This window comes from Macaca fascicularis, chromosome 1 (genome assembly GCF_037993035.2).
Source record: "Macaca fascicularis isolate 582-1 chromosome 1, T2T-MFA8v1.1".
NCBI lineage: Eukaryota > Metazoa > Chordata > Mammalia > Primates > Cercopithecidae > Macaca > Macaca fascicularis.
This window is the reverse complement of record NC_088375.1, coordinates 42,839,773-42,850,624: the sequence shown is the minus strand read 5'-3', so window position 1 is coordinate 42,850,624 and position 10,852 is coordinate 42,839,773.

The window sequence follows — 10,852 nt, the reverse complement described above, 5'->3', positions numbered from 1 at the left end:
CCAGCTAATTTTTTTGCATTTTTAGTGGAGACGGGGTTTCACTATGTTGGTCAGGCTGGTCTCAAACTACTGACCTCAAATGATCCACCCGCCTCAGCCTCCCAAAGTGCTGGTATTATAGGTGTGAGCCACCGTACCCAGCCAATCCTGCTATTTTGGATTACTATGGAAAATGAATAAGAAAATTTCTCCAGCCACATATATAGAACAGTAAAATTCAGAATCACAAACATAACCATGCATCCAAATATAACGTTGGTGAATTTCTCAAAACAATTAACTATATATTTTTTTGTTCCCAGTAACCAGGAGAATCCCAGAATGGGACATTAATAAATTCTTTCAATTATCAGCACTCACTGGAATAAGTCCATCTTGAGAAAATATGCCAAGAACATAGCAGTTCTGATGACAAGGCACCACAGGCAACAGTTTTAAGTTGAGAAGTGGGATGCATGGCAACAGCCAGGACTATTGGGTTACAAGTGATGAAAAGCCAAGTAACCTCGCTTAAAAAAAAAAAGAAAAGAAAAAGAAAAAGGAAGTTAATTGACTTATGTAAGTGTAAGTGAGCATTGACTTCATGACTGGATCCAGGACCAATGTCACTGTACCTTGGCCTTGGCCTCTCTTCATCTTACAACCCCTTTCCTCTTCATTGCTTTACTCAAAGGCAGCTTCTCTCCACATGATGGCCCCAGCAACACCAGGCATGTATCTCCCAGATTCCTGTCCAGTCATTGTGCAAGGGTTCATTCTAATTGCATCAATTTTGGTCACATATCCATTAACGAACATTCACTGTGGCCAAAGGGTTGTGGTCCCAGAAAGAGGAGTGAATGCTAGACAGCCAGAAACCATAAATTTCCACCATGGTAACTGCATAACAAATTTTATATTGCTTTTGAGCTGTGTAAATACCTCAGATCCTAGTTCTTAAAAATTAGACATCCTGAATTCATGGAGCCATCTGTCACATCATCATGGTTATCTCAAATTCAAGTGTTCTCTTTGTGACAATTAAAGCATGCTAGCTTTATTTGTGAGAAGGTTCTTATTCAACAGCATGCTGCATGAAGTTTTGTTTTCTTTATATTTTAGCCTAAGTCTCAAAGCTGAAAATAAGAGACAATTATCCCCATATTCTAAAGAGAAGTGTCTGACACATCCACGCTACTTAGTATAAAAAGCCAGATCAGTCTATTATTTATAAAACTCTTACCTACAGATTCTATATGCCAAAGTCAAAGAGAACAGGAATTCAAGAGTAAAGAATGTGTTGGCCTTTTTTCACCCCTCCTCATAGAGGGGAGAAGGGGGATATGGTTAGGCTTTGTGTCCCCACCCAAATCTCATCTTGAATTATAATTCCCATAAACCCCACATGTCAAGCGAGAGACCAGGTGGAGGCAACTGAATCATGCGGGCGGTTTCCCCCATGCTGTTCTCGTGACAGTGAGTTCTCACAAGATCCGATGGTTTTCTAAGGGGCTCTTCCTGATTCACTCAGCACTTCTCCTTCCTGCCACCTTGTGAAAAAGGTGACTTGCTGCTTCTTCGCCTTCTGCCATGATTGAAAGTTTCCTGAGGCCTCCTGAGCCATGCTGAACCGTGTCAATGAAACCTCTTTCCTTTACAAATTACCCAGTCTCAGGCAGTTCTTTATGGCCATATGAAAACAGACTAATACAGTGTGTTATCTCCCAACCTCCCTCATAAAGATGGGAGGCACCTGCAGAAGGTGAAACAGACACCTAACTTCCCAGCAGAAGTATAATTTATCAGATGGTGAGATGAGAAAAATAAAGCAGAGTAAGGAAATGATGGTTGTGGGCATAGCCACTTGAGACAGGGTACTTAGGGAAGGCCTTGCTGATAAGGCAACATTTAAGCAGAGGCTTAAAAGTGAGGGAGCAAGCCACGCGGCTAGCTGGAGGGAAAAGCTTTAAGCAGAAAGAAGAGTAAATCCAAAGGTTCTTGCAACATGGTTATTATATTCTGGGACTGAAAGAAAGACACTGGAACTGGAAAGAAATGAGCAGCAAGGAAAGTGGCAGGAATTAAGAAGACAGATTAAAATGGAGTTGCCATTTACTACCATGTGGTAAAGAGTAAATTAAAAGTCAGAGGAAGATCACACTCCCCATGCCCACTGTGGGTGCCTGAGCCTTGGGAGGTGGGGGAAGCCAGGGAGAACTTTGATACATGTAAGATTAAAGTCTTGATTTAGACCTAACTGTATTTGTTTTTCTTTTACTATCTGAAAATGAACCTTACACATCCAAAAGGACTAAAAAGTTTTGGGATCTTAAGGGTTATCTATAAGGCAAGAATGAAAGAGTTATCAGTGAATGTTTGAAGATCAGAAAAAAATAAACCCGCTCCCCATTTGTACCCCACAGATTCTACCCTATTCAGTAAACTGGTTACTTTCTAAAAAATTAAAAACTTCACAACACATCTGTAAACTTCACGGTATTCAGCACAATGCTTCACACAAAACAGACACTCAGTAAATACTTGCTGTAGCCCATCAAGTAAACTAATATGCCGTTTGGGAGAGCAAAAATGATGTGGTATTAGATTAGTGGTCAGATAAGAGAGAGGTGGGGTAGGGCTTAACCTTCTAAATTGCAAAGTTTAAAATTTGAGATTGTAGACTTTGCACATGGTCTTGACTTTTAATTAGAGTCACCTACAAACAACTTACTGCAAACTTGATAGAATGAGTAACCAATCTTTAGCATTGAAACTATGTTTGCAATTTGCTAGCTTCTAATGCACAGTGTAGACTCAAGGAAATACAAACAGTTAGTGTATTATAAAATGAAATAAATTGAACAGAAAGGATAGGATACAAAAATGATACTTCTAAAAAGTGACAGAGATCACTAAATTGGCTATTTCCATTTCCATTTTTGACTTAAATCAAAGTTTGTTTCCTTTTCACATAGAGGAAGTCTAGAGTTTGGGAGTCCAGAGCATGTATGGCAGCTCAAAGGTCACTGGGAGCTAGATTTGTTCTATGGCACTTCTCGGATCATCCTTGGTGTGTCACCTCATGGTCTAAAATGGTAACTTGAATTCGAGACACTTTTTCTAAGTCTATCAGCTCATTTGGAAGTAACACAGGAAGCACTGTACCCTTTTGTTTGTAAAACAAATATTCTAAAAAGCTTTCAATTCATTCTGATTGGCCTAACCTTTCAATAACTTGAATTTCATTCTTTATACCACTTTAAGTATGGCAAAGAAATGACCATGGTTCTTCTGGATCTTTGAAGATTTTCTTAACCTATATGTAACTGGCTTTTCTAAGGCATGTCTACATTACTGTTCCATTGGGTGAGGGGGCATCATGCTTTAAACTTAGTGAGACCAATAAGAAATTATCTAGAAATTTCTATATACAGTAGTGACAATATGGTCAATTAATGAAGCTAATTTCCCAGTAGACAATCTGGTACTTTAAAAAACATATATAAAATATTTTTCTCTTTCATTTATACTTAACATGCAAATTGGACATCCATAAATTCATTCCAGATAGAGTAAAACTAATAAAATTCATTCCAGATAGAGTAAAACTAATAAAATTCATTGCAGATAGAGTAAAACTAATAAAAGTTTTATGACTCAGTAGATCCTGAATCATTTAAGATACTATAAGTTCTTGAAGAAAGCATTTTAAAATTTGACAAGATCCCCTTAAAAGCAAAGAAAATATTAGTTCTTTGCAGAAAAGGAAATTTCCTATTCAATTGAAATAAAGAAAATCACTTCTAGGCTGGGCACGGTGGTGCACACCTATAATCCCAGCACTTTGGGAGGCCGAAGCGGGCAGATCATGAGGTCGGGAGATCGAGACCATCCTGGTCAACAGGGGGAAACCCCGTCTCTACTAAAAACACAAAAATTAGCGGGGCGTGGTGGCAGGTGCCTGTAGTCTCAGCTACTAGGGAGACTGAGGCAGAAGGATTGCTAGAACCCAGGAGGCAGAAGTTGCAGTGAGCTGAGGTCACACCACTGCACTCCAGCATGGTAACAAAGCAAGACTCCGTCTCAAAAAAAAAAAAAAAAATTAAAAAGAAAATCACTTCTAAAAGTTCAATGCGTCTATTTTTTTAGAAGATAAAAATTATGTGCAAAAACACTGGGATAAAAACTATGGTTAGATGCAAAATGAACCATGGTCTTTATCCCCATAGAGCACAAAACAAAATACATTTCCCTTTTCATCCCACAATAGTTTCCTATTAACAGAGAGAGCTACAAGAGGCACAGATGATTAAGACATGAATTCATTCAACACTTCTGAGATCCGAGGCACAGCCCATTTAGAAGTCTGGACTGCTGCCATGTACTCAAAGACTGTAATCTCTTCTTTTTTTTTTTTTTTTTTTTGGGGGGGACGAAGTCTCCCTCTGTAGCCCAGGCTGGAGTGCAGTGGCATGATCTTGTAACCTCTGCTTCCTGCGTTCAAGTGATTCTCCTGCCTCAGCCTCTCAAGTAGCTGGGACTACAAGCATGTGCCACCACGCCCAGCTAATTTTTGTATTTTCAGTAGAGACGAGGTTTTCCCATGTTAGCCAGGATGGTCTTGATCTCCTGCACTCGTGATCCACTCACCTTGGCCTCCCAAAGTGCTAGGATTACAGGCGTGAGCCACGGCGCCTGGCCTCACTTAATTCTTAAATTTGTAAGTAAAAAAGTACCCTGCATTGGATTAAGTATCAAATAACTGTTATTAACGATGTGTCAGGGTTCAGATTTGGAAGAAAAGCTATATATGCTGGAGTAATTGGAAGAAGCCTTAAAATAAATAAGTAAACAAATATTTACTCATAACACTATATGCCAAGTATATATAGGTTGGTGCAAAAGTAATTGCAGTTTTGGCCATTAGAAGTAAACATTTGCACCAACTTTAATTCTGTGAGATAAGTTTTATTGCTCCTATTTTAAAGTATAGAAAACAATCACCAAGAAGACAAGAGATCTGACTTAGATAGTTGAGTAACAGAGCCAAGATTTGAGAATAGGCTTCAAGCCTAGCATTCTTTCCACTACACTAGCCCACTTCTTGGAAATGAAAAGGTACTAACTGGGTCTAAAAGGACAGGAGCAAGGTATTGAGAACACAGAAGTGCTATTGTGGGACAAGGGTGACTAAGGCATAGTGACCCAAATAAGGCCTGTTGGTACAATATCTTGCCGCAACAGTTTTCCTTTCACATTTTTCTTTTTAGTAAGATATTGGAGATGGTTGGGAAAGCAAACATTTCACTCAATAATTCTTCCCCCAATGGCATTGATTTTGGAGTAGTACAGTAGGAGGAATTATTTTCAAGGCGCAGGAACTTCTAGCTAATGGTTTTCTGACTTTCTTTCATAGTTAGAAAGCTTAATTCAGGCCGGGTGCCCTGGCTCATGTCTATAATCCAGGCACTTTGAGAGGCCAAGGTGTGTAGATTGCTTGAGCTCAGGAGTTCAAGGGCAACATGGCAGAACCCTGTCTCTACAAAAAATACAAAAATTAGCAGGGGATGGTGGCACGTGCCTGTAGTCCCAGCTACAGGTAAGTCGAGGCTGCAGTGAACTGTGGTGATTGTGCCACTGCACTCTAGCCTAGGTGACTGGAATGAGACCCTATCTCAAAAAAAAAAAAAAAAAAAGAAAAAGAAAAGAAAAAAAAGAAAAAAGAAAGTCCAGTTCACTCGACTCTTATAAAACATGATTTTCTCCTTGTACTTTACTCTGCTCCTCTTTAGACAATAAGAATACAAGAAAGGAGAACTTGTGTTTACAACCCAACTGCTCTGTCCTTTCTGTTTTCTTTCACTGAAGTAGTCTCTTGACTTCATGTTGAGTGATCACTTTACACAGGCAACAGTTGGCTAGCTAGTCCAATTGAATTATTATTCTTTTTGTTGTTTGTTTTTGTTTCCTGTAGCACTACTTCCTGAATAGTCCAACTGAATTATACTGGGTAACTTTCATTCACCAGGTATCCAGTTTTGAATGTGATCACAACAAAAGATCTCTTTCTGAACTGAACTGTATAGATTGTGCTATATGTTACCACACTTTTGTCTATACATTTAATTTAGTGACTACATTAAAAACTCAGCTTAGTATAAAGGCTGCTTATTCCATGCCTTGCTCATTCTCAGCAATCAAGTTGATTAAAAAATAAGTTTTCTTTGATTGAAGCCCAGGCTATACATCAGAGTTCATGGCTGAATATGACATGTCCAAAGATAGAGCAGGCTTGAAGGTTATACAATGTTAGAGGATACATGTTTGAATGACATAAGAAGTTTTAACTCCTAAGAAACTGTTGAAAGAAAGAGAAACTATTAGGGAATCCTGGTTGTTGGATGAGGAGGCTGGAACTGTTCTCAAAAACATTAACAGAAATTATTTTAGAAAACTGGCAAAAAGTCATTAGTAAAATAGTTTGCTGGGATAATGTAACAGCTGCCTGGAAGAATTCAAGACTAAAGTATTCTGAGGCACGTATTTGGAGAATTATAACTCTTGGATTTTTATTTTTTAGAAAGGGGGTCTCACTATGTTGCCCAGGCTGGTCTTGAATTTCTGGGCTCAAGAGATTCTCCCGCCTCAGCCTCCCTAGTAGCTGGGGTTATAGGCAGGTGCCACCTTGCCCAAATCCTTGGATTTTTTTTTTTTTTAAGTACTCAGTTTGCCTTATTCTGATGAGGTATCTATGGAAGCCTTATCTGGAAAATGGAAGATTTTCTCTGAAAGGGAATACTAATTTAAAAAGCCTTTTTTTTTTTTTTTTTTTTTTTACAGAGGCATCAAGTTCTCAATTTGTTATACATTGTAACACAATTTCCAATGACCTACTTTAGTGGAAGTAAGTATGGAAGTCTTAAGACTTTTCCCTAGGCTTTTTGTGCCTTTTATGACACTACCATTTCCTTGTTTCGGCTCTTAAGACACCATTAATATAACCTAAAAATATTTTCAAGTGCCAAAAGGAAAGAAGAGAAAGAAATTGAGAACAGCAGCACTGACTGCAAGGGATGAAAGAAATATATGACAGAAGAGTCAGTCACTTAGAGTACAGGAGAAACTAGCAGACTGGAGGAGGCAGGCAAAGCATTGCTTTCTTTGCCAAGTCACAAATTGGCAACAGTTTTTCATTAAGCAAATGACACCCAGAAAATACAGACAGTTGATCAAAAATAATGTAATGTGGCATAGAAGTTTTAAAATGTAAATAAGATTCCAAGTGAAATTAAGACCATGACTGGTAAACTGAATTGCTAAGTAGTAGTATTGAATAAAATCAGCTTATCATCATTAGCATGGTTAATAAATAAGAGAGATGACCAATATATGAGGAGAAATGGAGCACGTTCACATGCCTAGAAAAGGCTTTTGTATTTGCAGTGGTTTTCCAGCTTCAGTAGGGGTACAAGATGCTAGGGTGTTTGTCAAAATGTAGGTTTCCAAGTCACTTTCCCAGAGACTAAACTTACCAATTTTAGGACAGGGTTTCTCAATCCTGGCACGACTGACATTTCAGGTGGAATAATTTTTTGTTGTGGGACCATGTCCTGTGCCTTGTAGGATGCTCAGCAGCATTCCAGGTCCACTAGATACCTGTAGCACGTCTCCCCCAGTCATGTTTCCAGGGATTGCCAAATATTCCCCAGGGGAAAATTACTCGCTTCCTTTGAAAATCATTAGTCTAGGGTAAAGCCTAAGGACCTGCGTTTCTAGTAAGAATACACAGGTGATTCCAACAAATGTGGTCAGTGGACCCCACTTAAGAAACAATGAACTAAGGTTTTATGAGTTGAACTGTGTTCCCTCAACATTTGTATGTTAAAGTCCTAACCCCTAGTACCTCAAAATGTGACCTTATCTGGAAACAGAGTAGTTGCAGATTTAGTTAAAATGACGTCATACCGGAGTAAGGTGGGTGCCTACTCCAATTAACCCTGGTATCCATATAAAAAGGGGAAATTTGAACAACAGACACTCAGACAGGGAGAATATAATGTGAAAACTGGAGTTATGTTGACAAGCCAAGGAACTACCAGAAGTTAGGAGAGTCGTCTAGAGCCTTCAGAGGAAATAGGGCCCTGACAATACCTTGATCTCTGACTTCTAGCCTTCAGAACTGTAAAACGAATTTCTGGAGGGTTTTTGTTTTTGTGTTTTAGAGACAGGGTCTTACTCTGTTGCCTGAATGCAGTGGCACGATCACAGCTCACTGCAGTCTTGAATTCCTGGGCTCAAGTGGTCCTCTCGCCGCCACCAGTAGCTAGGATTATAGGTGTGAGCCATCATGTTTGACAATGTTCTGTTGTTTAAGCCACTCAGTCTGTTATGGCAGCCCTAGCAAACTAATACATCAAGAATAAACAAAACACAAGTCAGTTAAGGACAGAGACAACATCTGAAGCAGGATCAGGGTGAACAAGGAAAAGATATCAGATTGACACCAATTCCTAATTTATCTTTCTCAGGACCTGACACAAAATAGGTACTCAAGAAATTCATACATTTTATTTTTATTACGCACTTTCCAAATAAAGCTTACCTAAGTACAGTAGTCACCCCCACCCGCTTATGCCTGGTGGTTATGTTCCAAGACCCTCAGTGGATGCCTGAAACCTCAGATAGTATCGAACTGTAAATGCACTATGTTTTTTCCTATACATACATACCTATGATAAAGTTTCACTTATAAATTAGGCACAGTAAGAGATTAACAATAACTTAATAATAAAAATAGAACAGGCTGGGCACTGTGGCTCATGCCTGTAATCCCAGCATTTTGGGAGGCCGAGGTGGGCAGATCACCTGGGGTCAGGGGTTCGAGACCAGACTGGCCAACATGCCAAAACCCTATCTCTACTAAAAATACAAAAATTAGCCGGGTGTGGTGGCAGGCACCTGTAATCCCAGCTACTCGGGAGGCTGAGGCAGGAGAATTGCTTGAACCCTGGAGGCCGAGGTTGCAGTGAACTGAAATTGTGCCATTATACTCCTGGTTGGGAGAGAGGAGCAAAACTCTGTCTCAAAAAAAATAAAATAAAATAAAATAAAATAGAACAATTTTAAGAGTATACCATAATAAAAGTTATGTATGGTCTCCCTCTCAAAGCATCTTAGTGTACTGAACTCACCCTTCTCCTTCTTGTGATGTGAGATGATAAAATACCTACATGATGAGATGAAGTGAGGTAAATGACATAAGTATTGTGACATAAATAGAAAATTCCAGAAATAACTCATAAGTTTTAAACTGTGCACCATTCTGAGGAGCACAGTCCCCTCTGTCCCTGCCCAGACTGCCATTAGCCAGTTGCTGTCTGGGTTGTGAGACCGTTGCAGTGTGACAGTGCTTGTGTTCACATAACTATCATTTTATGTAATAGTACCCCCCAAATGCAAGAGTAGTGAGGTAATATTTTTGGGCCATGGTTGACAAAATCTTGGAAAGTGAAACCAAGGATAAGGGGGACTGCTACATTAAGAGCAAAATCTTACAACATAATTTGTTACTTTAAGAGGTTGAAATTAGCCATCAAGTTCCCTGAAAGGCAAATGGAATGCATAAGTTATGCCATTATTCATAGAGAAGGTAATAAGAAAATTTGAAATTCCATACAAAGCAAAAATACAATGAGTGTAGGCACACTGTAGCTTTAAGAAAAGTGTTGACTGTTTCAGGTCACAAAGGCACTATTTAGAGTACAGCAAGTGTGACCATGTATCCAACAGGCCATGCAGTCATGTGCCTACCCAGAGTGGGCAATTCACACTCTCCCACTGGAAGGATGAAACCCATTGTATTAAAAGAGCTTGAAAGGTACGTACCCTGATAGTTTCATTTGTAATAAAAGTAAACATTGCTGTCAGTTATTATCAGCAAGACAAAACAAGAGCGCAGTGTCAAATGTCAGTCTTTTTCCCCTTAAGAAAGATATAAAAATCACACTAATAGACATCTTAGTTCTTGTTTCATCCTACAATTGAATTCTCAGTGGTGGGGTCGGGGGAGACATGCAAGAAATCTGTGAGGAAAAAAGGGGCGGGGAATAAGTCTCCTTGCCTCAAGATTTTAGAATAAAAAGTTGTAAACCTTCTATTGCAGATGAAGGCTCCCAAAATTTATTTTTCCTGCTTCCATAAGCATAAATAAAGATAAAAACGGGAAGAGGTATTGACAAAGAGCTCCTAGAATGTCTACAAATTTAGGTGAGTGATCAAACACAAAGTTAGGCCTAGACAGCTTAAGTGTCCTCCACAAATCAGGATAAGCGTAACAGGACATTAACCTGGAAGCCTTTACCAAACTCTAATTTGGATATAATTTTACCTCACTACATCCCGCTCCTTCAATCAAAAAACCTTTCCTGCTTGCCCTTCAGAGTCCACGAAGTTGCTGCCAGATCCCAGCTTAAATCACGTTTCGCTTTCACAGATCTCCCTCCTGGGCAAGGTGGTGGTGTGGATAATGAAGTCTGGCACCTGGTCTAAAGGGCCCCAGGAGGTTAGGATAGGAACTACCACTTCTCAGGCCTGTTTTGTTTTTCCGGAAGAGGGCAAGACCAGTAGAGAACTGACTCAGCGTCTCCAACAAAAGGAGAGCTGCACGCAGACAAAACAAACCCGGGGCGGGGGGGTGGTGAAAACTGGAAGTAAACTGGTGTTTGTGGCGCCACTGATAGTATTATACCTTCTCTGACTTCTCCAATTGTTTTTTTCCCCAAGTGACTCAATCTTCTCACCCAAACCAGGCCAAATGAGGGGTTAGTTGTTCGACTTCTTCTGAGAGTGCCTCTCTTCTTTCTCACACTCTGCA